General features: G+C 54.4%; 1 protein-coding gene across 3 annotated transcripts in view; it reads left to right on the top strand.

Moving 5' to 3' along the window:
• Positions 1–24,300, top strand: part of Syn3 (synapsin III) — a 312,814-nt gene that overhangs the window by 3,276 nt on the left and 285,238 nt on the right. For 2 of the 3 annotated variants that reach the window (XM_013519163.1, XM_005374651.2), the window contains exon 1: positions 1,568–1,665. The exons of the other annotated variant lie outside the window; for it this stretch is intronic. The gene's annotated coding sequence lies outside the window, so the exon portion shown is untranslated. Of the gene's footprint in view, positions 1–1,567; positions 1,666–24,300 lie in introns of those variants that run through there. 3 annotated transcript variants of the gene reach the window in all.

The raw sequence follows: 24,300 nt of genomic DNA, 5'->3' as shown, positions 1-24,300 counted from the left end.
TTTAGGGGTGACGAGGATGACTTAGAGGGAGGGTGCACATGTTGTAAAGCTACTGAATGCCACTGAATATGTCTTCAAGCTGTGTAGATGTCACCTCAGAAGGTTAGTGGGGTGGGAGCACTTTCCCCATAATGGAGGAGATCAGTGGGGAGTAGGCTGTCTGCGTGGTGGAAAATCAAAGTCCTCTTTTGGATGTGCCCATCAAGTAGCCCTGTGGAGTCAGGCACCACCACACACCTGGCAGCACGGGCACAGCACTTGTCAGCCCTAGGTGTCGGTCAGGAACACAGATGATCCCCAGGGACAGACTGCAGGCGACAGAGCCGGGCATTCTTTAATATGCCCCTCAGGACTACCCCAGGAAGCAGTGCTGTTGTCCTCGTTTTCAGATGAGGAAGGCGAGGGTCCCCACAAAGCAAACCACCCAGGGCCAGTCTACTCTTGCGGGTCTCCTGGCCTCCCTGTCCCACTCCTGCCACTGTCCCTGTCCCTGACCCTCAGCAAGCGCCTCACCCGCTCTGCTCCTGCCTCCCTTCCCTCAGTGTTGATGAGGATTGGCATACGGTGGGCACTGAGCTGGGCGTCTCTTGGTGAGGAGGCAGATGTGGCTCTATTCCCAGGGACCTGGCCCAGTGAAGATGCCCTGCAGCCCACAGATCCAGGGCCGCAGTGCTCAGGGCAGGGGCAGCTGTCCCAGGTGTGGGGGAAGTGATGGTGCGGCAGAGATCTGCCGCTGAAGCAGAGGATGAGCGGTTTTCCTCGAACTCTTCGTCTCGCCCCCAGCTCTTCACCGCTCACTGTGTTTTCCAGCTTGTGGACAGCGCCTACATTTTCTGTAACCCTGGAAGCAATTGAAAGCCAAGCCTTCCTTTTGTATCTGTGGCATGGTGTCAGCGATGCCCACTGCTCAGAGCGGGAAATCTCTGCGAGAGTTGAAGGGCTGGGCGCAGTATGCATGCTCATTTGGAGAGGAGGAGGTTCTGAGTGCACTGTTTGAATTACCACCGCCGCCCCTCTGAAGGTCTGAGGTGGAGCGTGACAGCCTCCTTGTGTGGAAAGCACACTGGGTGCTTCTGATAAGAGGGAGTTCAGGACTCATTGGTCTGGAGCAGGTCCCCTTTGCTGTGATGGTGGAATGGTTAAGCACCTGCAAGCAGGATTTCTCCTTCTAAGAATTCTTAGCCAATGATGGTGCTGGCAGATGATGTAATGTCTTGGGCTGGCACTCCATTGGTTAAGTGTATTGTTTCCCCTGCAGCTGAGCTGGAGCACAAGGGTTAATTATTCCCTGGCACCTCTCTCTCTCTCTCTCTCTCTCTCTCCCCCTCCCTCTCCCCACCCCTCTTCTGCTAGGTATGAGCATCTAGCAGGGCACAGCAGACTGTTCTTTTCTCCTTCCAATAAACTGCCACACTCTCCTCCTCCAAGCAGAGCACAAAGCACATGTCCCTGTAGTACTACAGAGGAGGAGGGCTGAGCTGAGGGAGGAGGAGGAGGGCGAGGAGGAGGAGGGCGAGGAGGAGGAGGCCTCTTCAGAGGAAAGAGGGCCCTTTCGAAGTTCCTGCCACCTGGGATGGCCACAGTGCCAGGTCCCCCTGATGAACCACTAAGCTGCCACCTGCTGCTGAGCACCGTCCCACCTGGTGGAACCTTCAGACCTGGGAGGTGAGCCCAAGGTTGCGGGGTGCCGGGGCAGGCTGGGGAACAGCCCTAGGCTGAGGGCCATTGGGGTGGCTCCGGGCAGTGGGTGCCACAGGCCTGCCGCCTCCCTTTCTGGGCTTAAGCTCTGCACACTATGAAGCCGTGCAGCTTGAGCTGGGACCCTTTGAGTTCTGGTGGACACTGCTGGCTGGGGACTGCTCAGGAGGAGCTGCATGCAGAACGTTCCCGGTGCAGCTGGCCGTCAGGGCTCCCTGTCCGCCAGACTGAGCAGGGAGCCAGCCAGTGTGGCTGGTCTGAGGTCTCTGGAGCCGGCCGCAAACCAGGCCCCTCCTTACATTGTCTGGGCTGGCCCTCGGTGCTGGATCTCAAGAGCTCTGGGCTGAGGAGGCTTAGAAATTCCTGGATGGCCTAGACATTTTGATCGTGTGTGTGGGGGTCCCTGACCTTTGAGTTATCAGTGTGCCCTGATGAATCGGGCCCTTTCCTGAGTGGTCCAGGCTGGGGATCCATGGTGGGGCAAGGGATTCTGCTGTGTGATGGATGGACGGCACAGAGTGATGGTTTTCTGGTTGGTATTTAATGAGGTGTGGGCAATTGCTGCACATGAAACTTCTCTTCTTGTTCATAAAAGGCCCTGAGCAAGTATATCTGCCTTAGGGTGCAGATGGAAAAGAGCAGAAGTGGGAGTGGATGCGGGCACCAAGTAGCTGTGAAAGGCTGCACACAGGACACGCTGACCTGTATTTCATACGAAATTCAGAAGTTGTTGGCAAGCTGTGGATTTAGCTCAGTGGCACAGCGCCTGCCTGGCAAGCATGAGGTCATGAGTTTGATTCCTGGTACTGGGAAAAAAAAAAAAAAAGAAGCCCCTGGCATTTATAGACAGGCTGTGGCGCCACCTCTCTCCTGTAACCCTTTAAAATTTACATAAATGAAAAGATCTGCTATTTTTATTTCTCAGAGTTTGGTGTGATGGGGGGCCCCAATTTTGCAGGGGAGAGTGGAGCATTCATAGAGTTCTCTCTGTGTCTTGTGTGACCCATGGCCTCCGCTACCCTGTGCTTCAGGCCAGGCTTTGCTCATGAAGAATATGGAAGTCCCCGAGCGAGGCGCTGAGCCTTTCAGAGCCTCAGTTTCCTCACTGGTAGGTCACAGGGGGAGGGAGTTGAGGGGCTGCTTTCCAGAGCCTTTGCCGCTCTGCCTGTCTGTGCTTTGGCTTGTGGTGAGCTTGGGAATCAGAGCGTGGTGAGTGAGGGGATTTGACACTGACAGGTGCTCGTGTAAAGGGACACGCAGCCTGGGCGCCCTGGGTGCCTGCGCTTCACACACACGTGAATCATCACGCTTTGCCCGGCACCCTGGGAGCGGCAGGATTTGCTCCACTCTGCAGAGGTGAAAACCAAGGCTGGCCGAGGCTGAATGACTTGCTGGGGACCAGAGATTGTCCTCCTGGTGAGCGCTTAGGCTGGTGTGCCAGCCGGGCAGGTGACATTCTGGGTGGCAGCACAAGGCAGACCATGTCGCCCTAGGGCTGGAGCCCACGTCTGCCTCTGCCTCCTTGCATGCACCTCTTTGTCCCAGGAATCACGCGTGGCTCTGAGAAAGCTCGCTCGGCTGAGGCATGGTGGCTCCCCGGTTACTGTCTGGACGGCTGCAGTTCAGTGCGCCCTGCGTTGGAAGGGGCCCTGCGGACCTTTGGACCCGGGTCCTCCTTGTAGAGCTGGGAAATGGGGAATTTTCTCATGTCATTCCAGAAGTTGAAAGATGGCAAGGAATGGAAACCAAGCCCCCTTGTGTTGGGAATCTGAAGTTGTATTATTATTAATGCATTTTTTTAAAAACCCTTCATTTGAGAACTGAGGTGTCCTGAATTTAGTTACCCCTACCTCCAGGGAGCCTTTGGGGTGCAGAAGCCTTTGGGGTACAGAAGAAGGGCTTCTGGGACACTGGGGCAAGTGTCAGAGATGTGGAGGCCAGTAAGCCGGCCGAGTGTGAGATCTGGCCATTTCCCCCAGGGCTGGGGGCAAGCAGTGTTTGATTCGGGTCTCCCAGAGAATGGGCCTAGCCTGTGTCTGCCTCCGTGCATGGCTGGCACCTCATCTATGCCACTGTAAGAGCCCTGGCTGCACGGCACGTGGCTCTGGTCTTTGTCCTTCCAGCTCAGACGCACGTTTTCAGCATGCAGCAGTGAAAACGCTGGGCTTGGTTAGTTGGTGGAGCTGTATTTTGGGGAGGGGGTTGTCAGTCTTTCCCCTGAGCAGAAATAGTGACCCAGAAATAAAGACCATCAGGTGATTACTTGAAAGCACCGTGCAGATACTTAACTCTTTGAACATCAAGGAAGTATCATCCTCGCACAGGCTTTGAACGTGAGTGTCCTACGGCAGAGGCGCTGTCCTTATTCTGCAGGGCTGGAGGGCAGGGCCAGCAGCAGTGGGTGGAAACTGCGGAGGAGCAGCTCCGGATAAGCCTGAGAGGGTGCTGGAACCAGAGCTGCGGAGGGGAGGCCCCAACCACGCGCTCGAAGCAGCAAAGAGTAGAACTTTGCAACCTTTACTTCCCTGCCAGGTCTCGGATTTCTTGCTTATTCATCAAGAAGAGAAAATGAGAGGAAGCCAGGGTGCGGCAGGGCTGCGTCTGACGTGCTCTTTGGGTTCTAAAGCTGCAGAGTATGGTGTAAAAATCATGTACAGCTGAAAATACCCTTGAAAATAGTCGTTCCCCCAAGTGCCTTGTGCAGTTTCTGCGTGTGCAAGTGATGAGCAGTATCCCTGCCTATGACCTGCAGAAGACTAAGAACAGGAGAGAGATGCTGCCTGCCGCTGTCGTGTCTCGCTCTGCTCTGCCTTGCAGGGCTGCCGCGCCCCTCTGGCCCAGCCAGCTGGGCCTCTCGCCATCTTTCTGCTGGGAGTTTGTGAGGTTCTATTCCCTTGAACAGCTCTCAGCCCTCCAGACGCATCACAGCATTTGAGAACATGAGGGAGGCCATGCATGTGGACGCTCTGGGCCAGCAGGGTCACAGGGCGGGTGCCTCATGGCTGGTGGCTGGAAGGTGAGGGCCTTGCTGTCCCCCTGGCCTCTGCCGCTCTCTGAAGGGCTCCTCGATGGGAGTGGGCGCACACTGTCCAGGTGGAGGAGCACGGGGCTGGGGCTGTGCAGACCTAAAACACTGACATTCCTGTCACTGTCCGGCACTGGGTTTGCCCCTGAGCCTGTGTTCATTGCTGTCGCCTGTGAAAATGGGCCTCAAAGGACTGGCCTGGCTGCACAGGGCATCCACTGAGGGCCTGCTCCGGGTCCCTGGGACCTGAGATGCTCATTTTTTGTTCTCCACAGAAAGCCCGTGTAGGTGGCACTGTCCGTTTTCTTCTCCTCAGCTTCCTTGCTTACGGTGGAGGTGCCTCAGCTGGCTCACAGGCAGAGGGATCCTCCCAAGATGAGCCCCAGAGCACGTGTGGCTCGTCCCGCGCCCCTCACCTCCCCAGCTCCAGGAGGCTGTGCTCGGAAGAGGGCGCTGAGCTGCAGGCAATGAGCCGAGCGTTCCGAGCTAGGGCTGCTTTATTCAGGGGCGGAGTGGGCAGCTGCTGTGCTAGCGGGTGTGAAGAAACGTTGAGCTGAGGTACAGCTTCAGGCTGCAGGTGATGGGTGTTACTGAGCGGCAGTCTCCTGGGTTTGTTCGTTGGTTCCTCAAATCCTCACGCAGTTCTTATCCTGTGGTAGGTGGCATCCTAGACACAGGAAGCCTGCCGGTGGGCAGCACAGACAAGGTCCCTGCCTCTTAGGTCTCAGAGTTTGAAAGCCGTAGACCCAATCCAGTCTGAAAGCCGTAGACCCAGAGGTGATCTGAAGCAAACAAGAGGTGTGCGTAGGTAGCTGGCAAATACCAGAACTTTTATATAAAGGACTCGGGTGGCTGCAAATCTCGGTATCTGCAGGGCTTCCTGGAACCCGTTCCCCTCGGACACCAAGCAGTGACTGTACAGAAGCTGTGTGAGGCACTTCCCTGTCACAGTGTTATGGTTTGTGTCTGTGTGTCCCCCCAAAGCCTCATGCAGTCATGGGGCAGGCTTTTAGAGTTGATTGATTATGGGTGTGAGAGCTACACCCACCTTGGGGTGGATAGTTTGCATATGTAAGGGAGAGGAAGAGGTGCTGGAGGCCATTCCTAGCTTTTGTGCTTGTTGCTTTTGCTGTGTTCTGTCACCATGAGCTGTAGCCCTCTGCCATGTGCCACTCTGCCTTATAATCTGCCAAGTACGGACTGAAACCTCCACAAACTGTAAGCAAAATAAACCTTTCCTTCCTTAATTTTGGGCATCAGGTATTGTGTCCCAGCAACGAGAGAAAAGTAACCAAGACACGCAGGGGTAGAGTGCCCCACACCCACAACTTAAAGGTCGAAAGGTTGACACGGTTTGTGGGTTCCAGAAGGCTCAGTCCACAGCTGGTTGGCTCCAGGGCAGAATGGCCTGGTGGAGGAAAGGTGCTCACCCCATGGCAGCCAGGAAGCGGAGGGAAGGGAGGAGCCCAGGACAAGAACACACCTTCCCTGGCACCTGCAGGGACCACTGCCAACCAGCGCCACCTCCCACCACATTCAGCCATGAACTCACCCTTGGGTTAATCCTCCGGGGAGCACAGCGCCCCACAATCTAGTCTCTCCCCAGAGCCCCACCTCTGAGCACACAAGGCTTTCGGGAACATTTTAATCTAAACTGTACAAAAGCCAGAGCCCCTACCTGGGCCCTCATGGGGTGATAGATTGAATGTCAGATTTGGGCCAGGCGGCACTGAGTGTGAATCCTGGCTTCACGCCATGCTGCCAGGGTGATCTTGAACATGTCAGGTGTCACCTCTGTGAGCATCATCTGCTTCCTAGGACTGCCAGGAGGCTGCAGTCTGGCACCTGTCCGTGAGCAGGGCTCAGGCCGTGCCCTAGGCCTTCATGGGGAGGGCAAGGAGAGCTGCACTGCAGGCTGCTTTGCCTGCATGGGTTTCCAGCCTTGCTTCAGCCAGCCTTGAGCAACTCTGGGGCCCGGGAACAGGGAGGCCGAGAAGCCCTGCACAGCCTGCTGCCGCCTGCAGCCGCCACTGCATCCTCCTGCCCCGGGTTCCTGTCGGCAACCTGGGCTACTCATGGCCGGTTAGGGAGGGGATGGCTGCTGAGCCACAGCCTGGCTCCTGGCCCAGAGCCCTCGCTGGCCCTTGCTGTCCAGTCCCAGGGGTCACCATTCCTCACCGTCCCTCCCGCCACCCCAGCTGTCTGTGGGGGCCCAGTGTCACGCCGAAGTCTGTGTCCCTAGAAGCCTCAGAGATCCCAGGCTTGCTGAGAAGGCCTCTGTCCCCAAGCAGGTCCACACGCTGCAGGGCAAGGACGTGAGCAGAGCCTCATGATTATAAAAGTTAGAATAGAGGTGAAAGAGCAGGGTGCGGAGACAGCAGTGTGACCAGTGGGTGCCACAGAGGGCCCTCTCTGCAAGGTGAGGCGCAGGCCCCGCCCCTGCCCATCCCACGTGTGGCCGCCCCCTGGAAATTGGCCTGGATCTGAAGGCTCCGCCTCCCTCTGCCTCACATGTCACCAGCCCTTAGGAGATGCAGTGCCTGGCCTGAGGGGAGTCGCAGCTGCGTGGCCAGAGCTCAGCCACTTCTGGGCACAGGAAATGGCTGTGGGGGCGTGGAGGACGGGGCAGCCGGGATGCCGAGTTCTAATCTGCTGCTTCCCCTTCTCCACCTCCTGGGCCTTGCTGTCAGTCTTCTCGCACACGTGCTGCAGCTGTTTGTCAACAAGGCAAGCTCTGGAAGTTTCACCATCGCAGGCCAGGAGAGGGGGCCCGGCCCACCCAGCCAGGCTCGGGGGGCCTTCCTCGCTCTGCCGCCCTGGGCAGGTGACGGAACCTTTCTGAGCACTGGGGGCTCAGGGGAAAATGAGGGTAACAGGGCCTTTCAGTGAGGGTGTCAGGGAAGGGCGGAGAAGGGCTGGGCGGAGGGTCTGTGAATGGGTTCTCACCGACAGGGTCTGCCGAGGCTTGTTAGAAAGCAGGGCAAAGAAAGCGCTCTGTTCCGCCTGGTTATCGCCTTGGAGATGAGAGTCAGAGCCGCACCCGAGCTCTTCCACACCAGCCCTTCCCTGGCAGAAAGGGAGAAGCCCAGGTGGGGTGGTGGGGGCTTTCCCTGGGTGAACCCGACAGCCATGGTGACCAGGCCTGCTGCTGGGTCCCCCGGAAAAAAAATGATGACAATGAGGAGTAACGACGTCGAGGAGGGAGAAGGCGCCCCCCCACATCGTCTAAGGATCACTGGCCCAGCTCTGTCACTGAGACCAGCAAAGGACAGACTGACAAGAGGGCTAGTGCTGGACACCGCTGTCCCGCATGACCCTGTGCTGAGCTCCCAGACGGCCTGTGTGCACTGCCTGTGTGCACTGGGGACTCAGCCAGAGTTTGGGACGTGCAGCCGCTGGGCTGTGGTGCTTGGTGCACTTTCAGCCCGTGATATTTTCAGCCTGCCGTGGGTTTGTCTGGACGTCACTGTCCCAAGTCAGGGAGCTACTGTGTGCGGAGATGAGTAGCTCCAGAGGGGGAAGGGAACCTGGGCTCGAGAGCATCCTCACAGAGGAAGAACAAGCACCTGGAGAACCGGTAAGACAGAGGAAAGGGACTGCAGGAAGCCAGGCACAGGGCACACTGGGGTCGGCTCTGTGAACTCCCTCTGGACCTCCGAGCTGGAGAAGGTGTGAAGTCGTCTCCACTGATTACTTCCTGTGCTTCCGGGTAGAGGGAGGAAGGGAAGCCTTTGCAGATTGAGTTCCTGCTTTGGGCCAGTGGAGGAAGGACCAGGAGGTTTTCCTTCATCTGCTTCTTCTAATAGCCTGCTGCTCAAAACAGCCCCAGAGCCAGAGTGGCAGCTCTGGTCCCCTGTAACTGTCAGGACTGATGGGCCACACCTAATACCTAGGAAGCATTGTGCAGATGTCAGCTGCTGCCACTGCTGGAGTTGCAGGGACCCACCATTGGACGCGTGCGCACACACACACACACACACACACACACACACACACACATGCACTCAAGCACACACTCTCCCCACGATGCTCCTTGCTGCAGCGGGCCGCCGCCAGCTCTAGAAGGGACGGTGTCCCCATTGCTACAGTGGAGCTCACTGTTCCTGGAGTTCTCAAGCTGGTGCCTGGGTCCAGGTTCTCCATGGTGAGGGCACTGCAGAGGCTGCTTGGTGCCACCAGAAGAGTCACTACCACGAGTTCTCTGTGGTACCAAGGGTGGCACCCAGAGAGGAGGGGCTGAGACCAGGGGTTCCAGCGGCGGCAGGGCTGCTCCTGGAGCAGACGTGCGTGATCCACAGGGGAACTTCACTTTACCACTCAGGGGTGTGTGACGTCCTGCAGCCTGCTCGATCCCTGAGCCTCAGTTCTCCTTGGTAAAATGGGGTGATAACAGCACATCCTCCCTGGGCTGGGCTGGAGTTAGTGAGCTGGTGCCTGTCATCAGCTCATCCTGGACCAGGCAGCCAGCCTCAGGGTGGACACTTCTTGGTCACTTAGGGGAAAATGCTCCCTGTTGAAGATGCTGAGCCAGAGGTGAGCATGGGACCACGAGGAACTTGTGTTTTAACTGTGTTAATGGGCAAGGCAGGAAAAGCGGGAAGACCTGGGAGGCCCAGGCTCTGGGCCTAGCTTTGCCTTCGCTTGACCGTGTGATCCAGCACAAGTCAGTTCTCTTCTCTGTGCTCCGTCTGCTTGTATGCGTCCACTTTCTGTTGCTGTAACAGAGGGCCTGAGGCTGGTGAGTTTACAAAGAAAAAGGATTTGGTTGGTTCGTGGTTCTGGAGGCAGCTGCACCTGGTGAGGGTCCCTGCTGTGTCACAGCCTGATGACGGCCCTATGTGGTACAAGTGCGTGTGATGGTGGCAGCCGGACATGTGCAGAAGGGACAAAGCTCCAAGGCGTCGGTGCCTTGTCACAGCCAGCTTTTGCAGGAGCACCCACTCATCAGGGCTCCCCCACCACGACCTAGGCACCCCCCTTGGGCCCTGCCGTCCAATGCTGCTGCATAAGGAGTTGATCCTCACTGCGAGATTTGGTGGGGACCAACCATGTCAAAGCCACAGCAGTCCCCACTGGACAAACTGAGTCATGGAGCAGGGGCACCTCAGTGCCAGGTTCCCTTCCAGGGCTCATACCACTGGAGCAGAGCTGGTGACATCCCAGGATGTCAGAATCCCACATAGATTGTACCTCGTGCCCACCGTGTGTGGACCCTGAGAAGCTGGCCTTGGACAAGGCCCTGGGAATAGAGGACTCCAGCATTTCCTGCAGAAGCCTAACAGGAAGTAATGCCATTCCCTCTGGAATCTCACAGGAAAAACCCCTTTTCTTGCTAGAGCCTAACAGGGAATCACACCTTTCCCACTGGAGTCTAACAAGAACTAACGCTTTTCCTGCTGGAGTCTAACAGGAAATAACATTTCCTGCTAGAGTGTAACAGGAAATAATACCATTCCCACTGGAGTCTAATGGTATCACACTTTTCCCACTGAAGTCAAACAGGAAATAACACCTTTCCCACTAGAGTGTCACATCTTTTCCGCTGGAGTGTAATAGGAAATCACACCTTTTCTGCTGGACACCAACAGGAAATCACACCTTTCCCTCTGGAATGTAACAGGAAATAACATCTTTCCCACTGGAGTCTAACAAGAACTAACACTTTTCCCGCTGGAGTCTAATAGGAGATAACACTTCCTGCTAGAGTGTAACAGGAAATAACACCATTCCCACTGGAGTCTAACGGAATCACACTTTTCCCACTGAAGTCAAACAGGAAATTAACACCTTTCCTGCTGCAATGTAATAAGAAATAACACATTTCCCACTAGAGTGTAACAGGAAATCATACCTTTTCCGCTGGAGTCTAACAGGAAATCACACCTTTCCCACTGGAGTCTAACAGGAAATCACACCTTTCCAGCTGGACTCTAACAGGAAATAACACCTTTCCAGCTGGACTCTAGCAGGAAATAACACCTTTCCCACTGGACTCTAACAGGAAATAACACCTTTCCCACTGGGGTCTAAGAAGGTGACACGGGAGGGAGCAGAGCAAGAAGACACTGCAGACATGACGGCAAGTGCCACAGCCTGGCGAGCGTCCTGAGAAGGGCTGACTGCCAGAGAGCTGCAAGAAGGCCGGTTTGGAGGTGGAAGCTGGGGGTAAGACAGCCCAGAGCTCAGTGGCTGCAAAGGCAGGAGAGAAGGCTGAATTCTCCCCCAGGTAACTGCAGACCAGCAAAGGTCAGACGGGGAAGACTTCACAGCAGGGTCAGGTGGGGAGACCAGGAGGCCAACGCGGGGCCAAGTCTGGTCAGGTGACAGTGACGGTCGCTGGGACGCTGGTGCTGATCACTGAGTTGAAAGAGGCAGATATGGAGCCAGGGGATGGGAGCTGTCACAGAAGACACTGCCCTCCCTAGGGACACCACACCGTTGAGCTGTTCCTGAGGGGCGGTGGAGGAGGGGAAGTTGGCAGTGGAGGAGGGCCTCAGGAACTGTGAGGTCACAGTGTGATGCTACGGCCCCACCTTGCCCTCCCTGCTGTCCAGGGTGAACCTGCTGGATTCCCCAGTAGGGCGCCCTCGCACCAGGAACACCACAGCTAGCGCCTACCCCGCCTTGAAAGGGGTCCTCAGGACCGCAGGCACAGGACAGGAACCACATGCACAGCCGGGCTGCTGTGGGGTCCCGGGGAATGCGTGCCTTTGTCTCCCCGCTGCCTCTGTCTCTGTGTTTGCATCGTTCAGTGCATGTCTCTCTCCTCCCATCTGTCTCTCACTGTCTAGTTATCACTCTCTCTGTCTCTCTTGCTCCTTCTGTGTCTCTGTCCTGTTAGTGGCTTTGTCCAGGTGTCCTGCCTCTGGCTTTGCATCCTCAGGCATATGGCAGACCTGCGAGAACTTTCAGAAGGTCCCTTTGTCTCTAGGAAGGAAACCCCTTGCATCCCCAGGTTGTGGCAGTGCTGGCATCTTCCAGTGGCTCCAGATGCCTGGTTTTGCTTCATCCCGAGGCCAGGTTTGGTACCGGGCTCAGCACCTCGGGATTTGGTACTTTTCCCCAAACCCACAGTGCTGAATGTGCAGCGGGTGCTTGAGGAACACTGAGCAACCACTCTGTCCCGATCAGCGGGTGCCCAGGGCTCACGGAAGTGGGTGATGAGCTGAGCGGGCTGCGTCACATGGAGCCAGCTGCAGGAGGTAGGAAAACGTAAGGCAGGACGTCCTGGGAGAGGAAACCAAGATGTGGAGCCACAGCATGAGGGGTGGGAGCCTCAGGGCCCGCTGTGACCCCAGAGCCCGGCCTGAGGCACCAAGGAGTGATTCCCAGGTGAGCCCCAGGGCTCCGTGGTACAGGGGCTCCTCAGGCCCTGACCTCCGTGGGCCTGGGTTAGGATCCCAATGCGCAGAGGGCGTGGGCACGAGCAGGTGGCTTGCAGTTGAAGCATAGCTTTGCCACTCACCATGTGTGGTGTAACCAGAGGCTGCGGTGTGTGCACCTGGGAGTGGCACGTCTGTTCCAGGAGATGTCACTCTCTTGATGCATGAGGCGAGGCTGTTGAACCGACGCTCTGAAGATGCTATTTCAGGGTCTGGGCTCTGCGGTGTGGGGATGGCGTCCAGCTTCTGCCCCCAACCTGCAGAGTGACCATGGACACGAGTCAGAGGCCCTCTGAGGTGCTCGTCTTACTCATTTGAGGAAATGATGAAACTTACACGATGGACACCTCTAACACCTGAGTTAAAAATGTGTCTGTGCTGCCCATGTGCATGTGCGTATAAACGTACATACTGTGTATGTGTTATGTGTATGCATATGTGTTATGTGTATGTGTATATGTAAACATATCTCTGAATGTTTGGCAGTTTTTAGGCCCTCAGTAAGTGACAGCAGTTAGTTTGACACTGGAAACGCTATCAAAAGCGTCTTAAATTGAGTAACAAATAATCTCACTCCCAAGCGTATTTCAGACTGACAGTGAGCTCCTGACAAACAGCTCTGATTCGACAGCAGAAAGAAAGATGTAGATGCAGGAAGGAGAAAAGGAAAGGAGGGGGGAAGAAGTGCTGGAGACGAGGAAGAGGAGGACAAGGACGAGGAGGAGGTGGGGGCCCGAGGCCTCCCCGAGAAGGGGCCACCAGGGGGGCCCCTTCCAGCTGGGATGCAAGCAACACGGAGATGCGGCTGGTGCTGCTGCTTTTGAGTGTGAGCGGGTGGGGTACGCGTGGGGTGCAGCAGGTGTGCTGGAGGGCCCCACGTTGGGGCCACCGTATGTCATGCCTCAGGGGCGCCCCAACCTCGGATCACCTTGACTTCTTTAATGGCTGCTGAGGGCCTAGGTCTAGGCAGGAGGCCTTGGGCCAAGGCTGCCCTGGGCGTGGCATGGGCACCCGGAGGCAGAGCTCCCCGGCACACGCAGCAGCCGGGTCTCACAGCCTCAGTACTCGAGCATCGAGGAAGCAGAACCTCTCAACCTGGCTCTGAAAGGTGGCAAGCGTGGGGGTCTCAGCCAGGTCTCTGGGGTCTCAGCTGCTGTCCTCTGAGTGCGAGTCCTGCCAGAGGCAACAAGACCCCAGGCCAGGATCAAAATGAGGCAGAAATAGGACACTGGGACCTCATCAGACAGTCGGTTGCTGGTGAGCAGAGAGCCTGGCTGGTCAGCAGAGAGGACAGCGGGCCTGGGCCAGCCCTGGGGCCACTGAGATTTTATTTTGGGGTGAAGGAACTGTGTTTTGACCTAAGGATGCCCTGAACGTGTGTCTCCAGGTTTGCCGGAGTTGACAGTCGTGGCCCGGCCCCCTGAGGGCTCGTGGGAGCCTGAGTCTTGGCCTCTCCAGGTCTCTCCGCTCCTTCCTCCCGAGTGCCAAGGGACCGGTTCTTCCCGCGGCAGTGGCGCGGGTGATATCCCTTCAGCTCGTTCAAAGCTGGTGAATTTGCCTATGTGGTCACAGGGCTGGGCCCAAGTCAGAGGCCAAGGAAGGCATTCGCCTCCTAGCGGACGAGCTGCAGGGGCGCTTGACACGTAACTGCCCAGAGGGACGGAGAACCGCGGCCAGTAGTAACAACAGATTGCCCGCCTCGTCATGAACGTATTTCTTACATGTCATGAACGCTTTACTGATAAAATGTACACACAGAAAAGAGATTTAGGGTCTGGGTGTGTGGTGCACACCTGTAATACCCGGTGCTCAGGAAGCTGAGGCAGGAGAACCACAAGTTTGAGGCCAGCCTGGGCAACCGACCCTGTCTCAAAGTAGAAAATAAAAAAGATGTTGGGGCTGTAGCTCAGTGGTAGGGCACTGGCCCAGCTTCTGTGAGCCCCTGGGTTCAATCCCCAGTACCTCCAAGAAATAAAAAAGGAAGAAAGGAAAAGAAATGTGTGGATGAGGAAAACACTGACATTAAAGTTCTAAGCTTTCTTCCTGCACTCGGTCTGTCCTCGTGCAAATCCCCGGGGTATGAGGTTCCCTGTGGAGGCTCCAGGGCAGAGCCGTTGGCACAGCTGGTGCGGAGCAGCCAGGGCAAACAGTCCGGATCCTTTCCAGAGCGTGTGAGCACCGAGTGCAGGCTTCTCTCCTGGCGCTGCTGAGAGCAAAGCCGCGGGAGCGCATTGCTCAGAATGTCCCCGGGTGATGTGGGTGCACATTCGAGTGTGAGACATGCGGATCCCCAGCATAGCGGCTGGTGAGGGCCGGGAGCCCAGCTGTCTCCAGGAGCGGGCCCAAGGCCTTTCTGCAGCCCGGGAGCCACGGGGGGCTGGGTGAAGGTCACACCGATGGCCTCACGCAGCCCTGATGACGGAGAACAGGCTGAGCCATCGGAGATGCCAGTGGAGGCCCTGCACAGTGGGGCACCCCAGGGGTTCTGCCTTCAGGAGAGGTATCCCCAGGGGTCAGGGGCCCTAGCTGGCTGCCTCAGAGGGTCACCCCTCTGTGCCCAGCATGGAGCATTAGAGCGCAGAGATAAGGTTGTGAAGTAGACCAGGCAGCGCAGGCTTATTTCACGGATAGCCTGTGTTGCTGGAATCACCTTCGCTCACTCTGCGAGGCTTCGGGGCAGCAGTCACGGCCCAACAGCCCAGGCCAGACCTCGCACGGTGTACTGATCAGGCCTGCTGCTGAGATACAGCCAAGCCGCCTGGTGTGCTGTGGGAGGGCTCTGCCGGCTGTTACAGATGAGCTCGGGGGCTGGCTCGCTGGTAGCTCCACGTATGGGTGCCTTGTGGTCCTAGGGGCTTCAGTGCTGTCACTGGCTAAGTGTTCATTCACAAGAACTTGTTGTGGGCTCTGCTGTGGGATCCCTCGATTCAAGTGGGCCGTGGCTGGGAGGTGGCTAGGAAGAAATGGGAGTGTCTCCCCGCCTTCTCGCAGACCTCCTGACACGGGCAACCTGCAGCACAGGAGCTGGTGCGGAGGCAGGGCCGCCTGGTCTGCACGCTCAGCTCTCACTCACTGGGGAAGAGTCCTGCCGCTGCCAGGAGGCCCAGCCTGCAGGGAGGGATAGGGGAGGAAAACAACTTTGTCACTCACGGAGCAGGAGAGGAGCTGGGGTACTGTGAGTCTGGCGTGTTCACCGGAGCGGGGTGGGGCCTGTCCTTCCGAACGGAAGCGCTGCTCAGCCAGAGGGAATGTGGTGTTCGCAGACAGCTGCTGTCTGTAGCGTGGCAGTTCAGTCCTCACGCTGGTGGTGGTAGTTGAGTTTTGTACCTGTTGTTTGCTCCAGTGCCTACTGTGTGCTAGGCAGCACTGGAGGGGCCTCCGACAGACGCATCCGTGAACAAATCGAACATAGGTCCTACTCCAGGGGCCTTCCCTTTGGTGGCCTCTGGGGGCCTTTGGGGCAGAAAATGGACAGTAAGAAAATAGATAAGCTGCCCAGCTTAGCAAAGACGATGCAGGCTGTGGGGAAAGGGACAGCAGAGAGGGCCAGAGGGACCCAGTGTGCCTGGTACTGCCGAGAAGTAGTATGTGACGAGGAGCTGGGGAGGAGAGGGTGAGCCGGAGGTGTCCAGGCAGGGGAACGGCCGGTGAGGAGGGCCAGCCGGGAGCAGGTGGCTCTGGCTTCTGAGAGGATTTACTTCCTGGGAAGGGTGCTGGCCTTGAGGATCCTCCTCTGATGAACCTTTGCAGAGATCCAGATGCCAGCTGTAGACTGTCTCTGGCCTTTGCAGCACATTTGAAAGATAAAAAATCAGTCTCCATCCCTGGGACTGTCCCAGTGGTGGTGGCGGTCCCAGGAATATGCTACAGTGCGTAGAGCTCTGCGCCCCCAAAGTCCATTGCACTCCATGTCAACGTGAAAATAAAATCCTTTGCAAGGCAGATCAGTGCATCTTCCTGTGGGCTCCTTGGAGACTGGGACAGAGGTGGGGTGAGGCATGAGCACCCCTCTGCAGATGAGGAGCCTGTGGGTTGAGTATCATCTGCCTCAAGCAGCGAGCTGGGTCTCAAAGCTGGGTGCACCCCAAAGACGCTCACAGACGCTGCAGCCCCATTGCAGTGCCCTCAGGGGAACACAGCCACAGCCAGGCCCCTGGCACCGTGGCAACTCAGCCGGAGCCAGAGCACCGAGACACCGATCACATGCTGCCCGGCGCTGCCATGCGCTCGGCGAGCATGAGGTCACTTCATTCTCACAGGAGCCCCGCCTCCACTTCACAAATGAGGGGACTGAGGCACAGGAGGCCTTGTGGGTAGAAAATAGCAGAGCCAGGGTTGAATCCCAGCGGATGTGGTCACGGGGCTCACTGCCTCTGCCCAGCTGTCGGAGGTGGTAGCCCTCAGCCAGGGTTCGGGAGAAGGTGTGCTCCTGAAGGTCCCTTTACGTAGGACTTGGGTTTACAGTGGGTACAGGAAGAAACTGTAGATCTTTTGCATGACCGAGTCTTAGAAAAATATTTCTTCTCTGCATGTCATGGTGACAAAATTACACCTTTGTGCTCAGTGATTGGGTCTGCAAGACCAGGTAGGAGGGCTGCTTGGAGCTGTGATCACGCTGAGCCTGTCCTGAGCTGGACTTCCCTGTGTCCCATGTCTGAGGCATCTCTGAGTTTGCTGCCCAGTGACAAGGTCGTGCCAAGGGGTCTGAGCGCTGGCACAGCACCGGGAGAGGCCAGGAGAGAAAAGGTCTGGCGAAGAGATGAGGGTCCAGGGCAGAGCCCCAGCCTTCTCAGCTTGCTTGGGGTCGTTACAGGCCCAGGCCCGTCTGCCCGGCAGAGCGCTCAGTGGGAGCCATGCTAACAGTGTGGGAAATTTCTGTAGAGGAGGGAAATAGCCAGAGGCTGTCGGGGCTTGGTGGGCCCAGAGCAGGGACCTTCGCGTGCTCACAGACTCTGAGCTTTAACTGATAGCACTAAGCGGCCCGCAAAGCCAGCACCAGTGAGGCTCCATCCTGCTGCTGCTGCAGCAAGGCCGCGAGAGGCCGCGGCCCTGTTTCCATCACTCTGTGTCATCATCCGCTGCTCCAGGAGCGCTTTGTGTGCTCTTCATTTGCACCTGCTGACGGCCGGGGTCGCTGCACAAGGGCAGCGGTGGGGAGAGCGTGCGAAGCCGGGCTGCACCCCAGTCCTCCTCTCAGACGGTGCTCACGTCTGTTTGCACAGAGCCGCTATGCTCCCTCCCTGTTTGACAGATGAGGAAACCGAGGCACAGAGGTTGAAAATGTCTCAGAGCTGTGGCGTTAGTGAGGGCGGATCTCGGACCGGACCGTTGTCTGTGTGCCTGTGTCGTCACTGCCCGAACAGCAGGTGGCACTGTGGGCCAGCTCTGGTTCTTTGCGAGCTTGTCCGCTTGGGTGCAAACCCTGCAGCTCTCTGGTGTGCACCTCCTCTGTGTTCTGGTCCCCCCACGTGCGAGCTGTGCCTCGGCCTCCTTCCCTCTGCTGTGTGTGTCCCTTCCTGCTACAGCCTCCCCAGGAGTAACTTGCCAGGGTGCCTGGTGTGTGCGGGTTTGTCTCTCTCATCTGCTGTGGCCACTCCTGCCCCCTAGTGGGCAGTGGCAGAGCAGCAAGGCCGGGTCCCCAGCGTTCATGCCTGAGCGGGCCAGAATCCCCGGCCCTCACACTTTGTCTCAGAACCAGCTAGAAGTGGCCTAGAAGAGACCCAGGGTCCTAACTGCGCAAGAAGTACTAACTTGGGAAAGGCCTGTGTGTTCCATCTCTGGCTTCTCCTTCTGCACCTGCAGGCTAACATGACTACAGCCTTCTAACCTTCTGGCTGCTTGTGCGTGTTGTCCCCCTTTTCCCAGGGGGTTTGTGTGCCAGGACCCCAGAGGACGTACGAAGCCCCGGGAAGCACCGAGCTCTGTGTGTGCTGGTGTTGCTGTGCACACGCATGATAAAGTTAATTAAATTAGGGACAGAGTGATTAACAACCGTAACTGGTAATAAGAGAGGACCGTTATAAAAACATACCGTAATACAATTACGTAAATGTGGTCTCTTTCAAACTACCGTCTTGTATTTTCATCTTTTCGCTTAAAGGAAACACGTGGTGGCTTCGCGTTGGCATTTGTGACCACCAGCATCACTGGTCCTGCACTCCGCAGCTGTGAAATGGGATAATGGCTTTCTGAACACAAGCAACCGTGATAGTTGATGGGATCATAAAGATGCCCCAAGGAACCAGCAGGCAGGCAGTGTGTACGGGGCCTGGTGCAGGGACCACGGGCCAAGGTGCATCTTGGGTGGGGCGGAGCCGGAGGCGGAGCTCTCAGCACACTCCCTGAGCAGCATCGTGCAGGGTGCAGCTCACTAAGTGCTTCTCCCTGGAACTTTTCAGCTGGTATTTTTAGACTGCAGTTGGCAGTGGGTAACTGAAACCTCAAAACAAAGTGAGACCGTGATGGGGTAGGGTCACTATACCTGTCCTCTGGTCTGTTCCCCGCACAGTGGCCGGGTGGACTAGATGACGTCTCTCTTCTGTCAGCCTCCAATGGTTTACTTTCATAAACGGACTAACACCTAAGTTATTTTCCCTGTGGCCCTTCACGACCTGATCCCGCCCTGCTTCTCGGAACAGTTTCCTCTAGAAGTCTGGTTCTCACGGCCCCGACCGCCGGGCTTCCTTCTGCTCTTCCGCTGTGCCCAGCTCCTTCCTACCTCGGGGTTTCCTTGTGGGGCTCCCTTTCTCCCCATCTTTCAGGTTCAAAGTCGCCCCTGGGACAAGCAAAGTTGTCTTTGCTGATGACCTGATCTTAGATATAACAAACTCTAAATACTCCACCAAAACTACTGTTGGGACTGATTTAAAACTCAGTAAAGTTGCCAGACTAAAATGTGAGCACACAAAAACCAGTGCTGTTCTTCTGTATCAACAACAAAATAGCTAACAATGAAATTTCAAAATCAACGCTGTCTACAATAGTATCAAAATACTTAAAATTTAATTAAACCCAAAAGGTACAGATCTGTATACCTAAAACTATAAAACACTGATTTTAAAAAAGCATAGGTGATACAAGTAAATGGAATGCTATCCTATATTTGTGGATTGAAAGAATTAATATTATTAAGATGTTTTGCTGGGGATTTAGCTCAGTGGCACAGCGCCTGCCTGGCAAGCACAAGGTCGTGAGTTCGATTCCTCGTACCGGGAAAAATAAATAAATAAAATAAAAGAAAATGTTTATACCACCTAAAGTGATATACAAGTTCATGTAACCTTGAAAAAATTCTGATATCATTTTTCATCAAAATAGAAAAGAATCCTAAAATTTTGAATACCCAGAGAAATCTTGAACAAAAAGAACAAAGCTGGGACATTGCACTACCTGACTTCAAAATTTATAACAAAGTAATAAAAACCAAAAGAGCATGTTCCTGACAGAAAAACAGACACCCTGACCAGTGAAATGGACAGAGTCTGAAAGGGCGCCCTGCACTGAGGTCAGCTGATCTTGGACAAAGGTTCAAGTACAGAGAATGGAGAAAAGGTGGTTTCTTCACTGGAAGGTATTGGGGAAATAAGGTGTCTGCAGACGGAAGAGGGAGATTGGATCCTTACCTCACATCATGTACAAAAATGCACTCAAAATGTACAAAAGCTTAAATGTAAGACCTGAAACTGTAAAACTGCAAGAAAAGGAAAAAGCGGAATAAAAGCCCACAACATAGGCAACAAAAACAGAGATGAATGGGATTGTATCAGACGGAAAAGCTTCCGCACATCAAAGAAAGGATTAATATGGTGAAGAGACAGCTCATGGGTGGGGAGAAAGTACTTGCCAACCGTCCATCTGATAAGAAGCTACACCCCAAAATTTAACAGCAAGAAAACAAGTAAGTCAATCAAAACTAGGCAAAGCCTGAGAATAGACATTTCTCAGCAGAAGACACGCGAACGGCCCCGGAAGTCTGAAGAAATACTCACCACTCCTTATTAGGGTGCTCGGATGAAAATGAGGTGGCACCCCACACCTGTTAGAACGGCTGCCACCCAAAAAAGGAGCACAGGCAAGGGCGTGAGGAGAGGGGACTTGGGTTGCTGTAGGCGGGGGTGGAAACGAACACACCACAGCGGAAAGCAGCTCGGGCACCCATGGAAAATGGAACAGGGTTACCGTGGGACCCAGCGTCCCACTTGTGGACGCACAGCCAGAGGCTTGAAATGTGTGCACAAGGAGACATCTATCCTCCCACATTCACTGATTATTCACTGCGACCACGGCCTGCAGCCAGCCTCGGTTTGTCATCAGACGGATGAGCAAAGAAGAGGCGGTCGTCTGCGCAGTGGGGTACTGTGGTACCGGTGGGCCCTTCAAGGAAGGAAATTCTGTCCTTTTCAACAACACCAGCATGCGTGGAGCACACTGTGCTGAGAAAGTGAGCCAGACAAAGCTCCTGCATGGTTCACTTACACGGGGAGTCGGAAGCTCACAGAAGCAGAGCGGAGGGCGGCTCTCAGGCAGGAAAGGGACAAAGGGTCCAAAGTTTCGGTGGGACAGGAGGAACGAGCTTTAGTGACCCACTGCACAGAAGATGGTGACTGTACTGGACAAGAGTGCACTGGATATTTCAAAATTGCTAAAAGAGTCGATTTTAAATGGTCTCAACACCAAAAATGGTCCATGTACAGTGACAGATTTATGAATTTGCTTGACTTAATCATGTCACGGTGCAAACGTATATCAAATTATCACATTGTACTCTGTAAATTAATGCAATCATTATCTGTCAATTACAAATTAAAAATTTTAAAAGATCCCCTCCTCAGAGAGGGCTTCCCTGACCACACTGTCTGAAGAAGCCCCCCTGGTGTCTCTCCCTGTGACAGCAGCCTGTGTGTTTCTTAATAACACCAGGCTCAAGCCGTAGAGTTTGTGGGCCTGTTCATTATCTGCTTCCTTGGGGAACAGCGAGCTCTGCTCTGGCCTATAGTGGGAAGGACCCCAGAAGAACCCTGACCTCCACTACAGTTGGAGAAAAGCTTGAAAGAGGTGATTCTTCTAAAAGCACGGAAATTTCTGCTGGAGCGAGGTTGGCGAGAGCTCCCAATGGGATTGCTGAATAGATTCTAAGGTCCCCTCGACCCTAACCTGTTGTTAACTTTTCCATCTGGCATTTTAAAAATGGAAGAGGTCAGTTCCAATAGTGACCAGTAGTTTCTGCTGGACTAGCTCTTGCAAAGATGATCATTGTAAACTTTGATAATTACAAAATATTTAAAAGAAACTCTTTGATATTCCTGGAGAGAGACAAAAATGAGATAGAATGTGGAGGGGTCTTGACCCTTGAAAGAAGGGAGCCGCACGCATGGGACAAGGTGAGAGAGCCCCACAGTCCACCATGCGGAGCAGCCAGAGCTGAGCGAGGGTGGCCATCCTACCAGGGGACCGGCGCCCAGGTAGGGCGCACACAGCAGAGCCTGGGAAAGGAGGAAGCTGGGGGAAATGCCAGCTCGAGGGTCCAGCGAAATGCTGTGGCCTCCGCTGACACTGGGCTACAATCACCCCTCTCTGCCCACTTCTGCTCTTCGTTCATGCCGGAAGTGGTCGGTCTCCTGGAAGCAGCTGCTTATCACGCCCCGTGGGAGAGTCGCCTCTCACAGCAGCCTGCCCTCCTCAGGACAGCACCCTAGCATCATCCCTCTACGTGCACAGGGAGCGCTCCTCAAGACGGTCTGCACTGCCCTGCAGGGTTAGTCTCAGTGAAGCCAAAGGCTTCCACATAGGTTAGAACGAGTGTGTGCAGGGGCCTCCTGTGCTCAGAGGGGGGTTTGGGGAGGTGCTTGGATCACGGGGCACTGTAGCTGAATGTGGGCTAGGAGCTGGGGCCTGGGCGGAAGAGGTGATCACTGGCGGTGTGGCCTGGAGGGGTTCATCTCCCTCCGCAGCTCCTCCCTTCTCCCTCTTTCTGCTTCCTCATCACCATGAGGTAAGCAGCTCTGCTATGCCGGGCCCTTGGTCTGTGCCCTGCCTGCATTCCAGCCAGCTATAGACCGAGTCCTCTAAAATTGTGAGCCAAAGTAAAGCTGTCCTCCTTCTGGTTGTGGGTGTAGGGTGTTGTGTCCCAGTAACAAGGAAAGTGACTCAGTGTTAAAATGTTGCATTCGCTAATCACAAATAAATTATGTGAAAAGCAGTAACAAGAGAGTACCTAAAAGAGCAATGAAAATTGACAAATACATGTTAAATAACACACACATCAGAAATATTGTAAGGGAGTCGGGTGTGGTGGTACATGCATGTAATCCCAGCATTCAGGAGGCTGAGCCAGGAGGATTGCTGGGAGTTTGAGGCCACCCTGTGATACATAATGAGTTTAAGACAAGCCTGAACTGCATAGTGAGACCCCATCTCAAAACAGAACGAAACAAAGAGAAACTGAGAATAATTTAGAGTTGAAGGATGAGGAGTACACATGCTAAATCCCTGGGGTGCGGCTAATTCCATACTTCCCAGAAAGCAACTGCTTCACACGCTTCGACTGGAGAAGAAGAGGCTTAACGACTGTTTCCATCTTAAGATTCTAGAAGGCAGAGGAGCAAATTGCTCTTCCAGCAAGAAGAGAAGTGAAGAGGTCATAACAGGAACAGGTGAGACAGAAATCAAAGAACGGAGAAAGTTGGAGAGACTACAAGTTGGTTCTTTAAGAGATTAATACAATGAATAAATTCTTAGCAATGTTGATCCATCAAAAAGAGAGAAAAGGCAAATTACCAATAGCAGGAATATTAAGAGAAGCACAGAAATCCTACAGAAAATAAATATTACACATAACATTAGGCCAACCAATTTCACAACTAAAATGCAATGGGCAGATTGCTTGTAATCACAAAACAGAGGTGAAAAGAAAGAGCAACTATGAATACATTACAAAAGAGATGAAATTCGTCGTTAAAAGTTTTCCCTGATGTGCTGTAGCTTCCCAGCATGCCCGAGGCCTTGGGTGCAGTGCCCAATTCAAAACAAAACAAGAAGAACTTTCCCACCAAGAAAAACCAATCCCTGATGCTTTGACTTAAATTCTACCAATAATTTAAGAAAAAAAAAATACCAATATTACCCAAATTCTTTCAGAAAATGTAAAAGGAAGAAACACTTCTCAGTATATTTTGTAAAATCGCCAGTTACTTGGTATCAAAAGCTGACAGAGACTTTGCTAACAGAGAGAATTACAGACCAATGTTTTGTGTCATAGATATGGACGTAGAACCCTCAGAAAACATTTTCAGTTTGAATCCACCCATATGTAAAAAGGGCAGTTCACTGTGAGCAAGTGGGGTTAATCCCAGGAATAGAAACTTGGCTTAACCTTTCAAAATCAGTCAGTGCAGTTTACGACACTAAGCTAATCCATGATGCTTTAAATGTATACTCCTCACAGCAGATTTAGACAACCACTAGCAAACTCAAACCCATTCTTGATGAAATGCACACCCACCACGGAGCACGGGGAAATGGCCCCCGCATGAGAAAGTGTGGCTGCACAAGCAACCCTAGCACCGTGGTGATGGTCAGACGTGGAATGCTTCCCTCCTAATGCCACACTGAGCAGAAACCCCAGGATTTGCAGGCAGGCTTATTTACGTCGAAGGGCACTGACCAGGATCACTCCCAAAGTATCAGGCCCTGATACTGGTGGCCTAGGGTGTAGATGGAGTTTGCAAGCCGGAAGCACAGAAGCGGAGTGCTGGTCTGTCTTTGACTGATTCTTACAATGTGCATCACAGTGAGCAGCTGCGCATCACCGTGACCAGCCGTCTCTAAGAAACAAAAGCAACAGGAACTTTTACCTGGGCAACTAACAGACACGGAAGTATGCTGGGGGGGTGGCGGGGGGGCATTTTCTGCTACACTGACATTGCTGGGAAGGCAAGTTGTCTGTTTTCACCACTTCCATCCACTCCTGGACGTTCTAGCTAGAGGAGTAGAAGACAAGAACAAAGTGAGAACGTTAAGCTTGCAAAGGACAAAGGGAAGCTATCTGTATTGGTAAACAAGGTGACTATTTAAATAGAGACTCTTAAAGAAACTGTAAGCAGCTAGCAGAAACAAACTTGAACATATGTAGCATGTTAGTATGAAACCCACATAACACTAGGTTAGCAGCAAACACTGTGAAATTTTGAGAAGTGT

The sequence above is a fragment of the Chinchilla lanigera genome, unplaced genomic scaffold (genome assembly GCF_000276665.1).
Source record: "Chinchilla lanigera isolate Chin_1 unplaced genomic scaffold, ChiLan1.0 scaffold00004, whole genome shotgun sequence".
Taxonomy (NCBI): Eukaryota; Metazoa; Chordata; class Mammalia; order Rodentia; family Chinchillidae; genus Chinchilla; species Chinchilla lanigera.
Note: the sequence above shows the minus strand (reverse complement) of the source record. Positions and strands in the feature narration are given on the sequence as shown.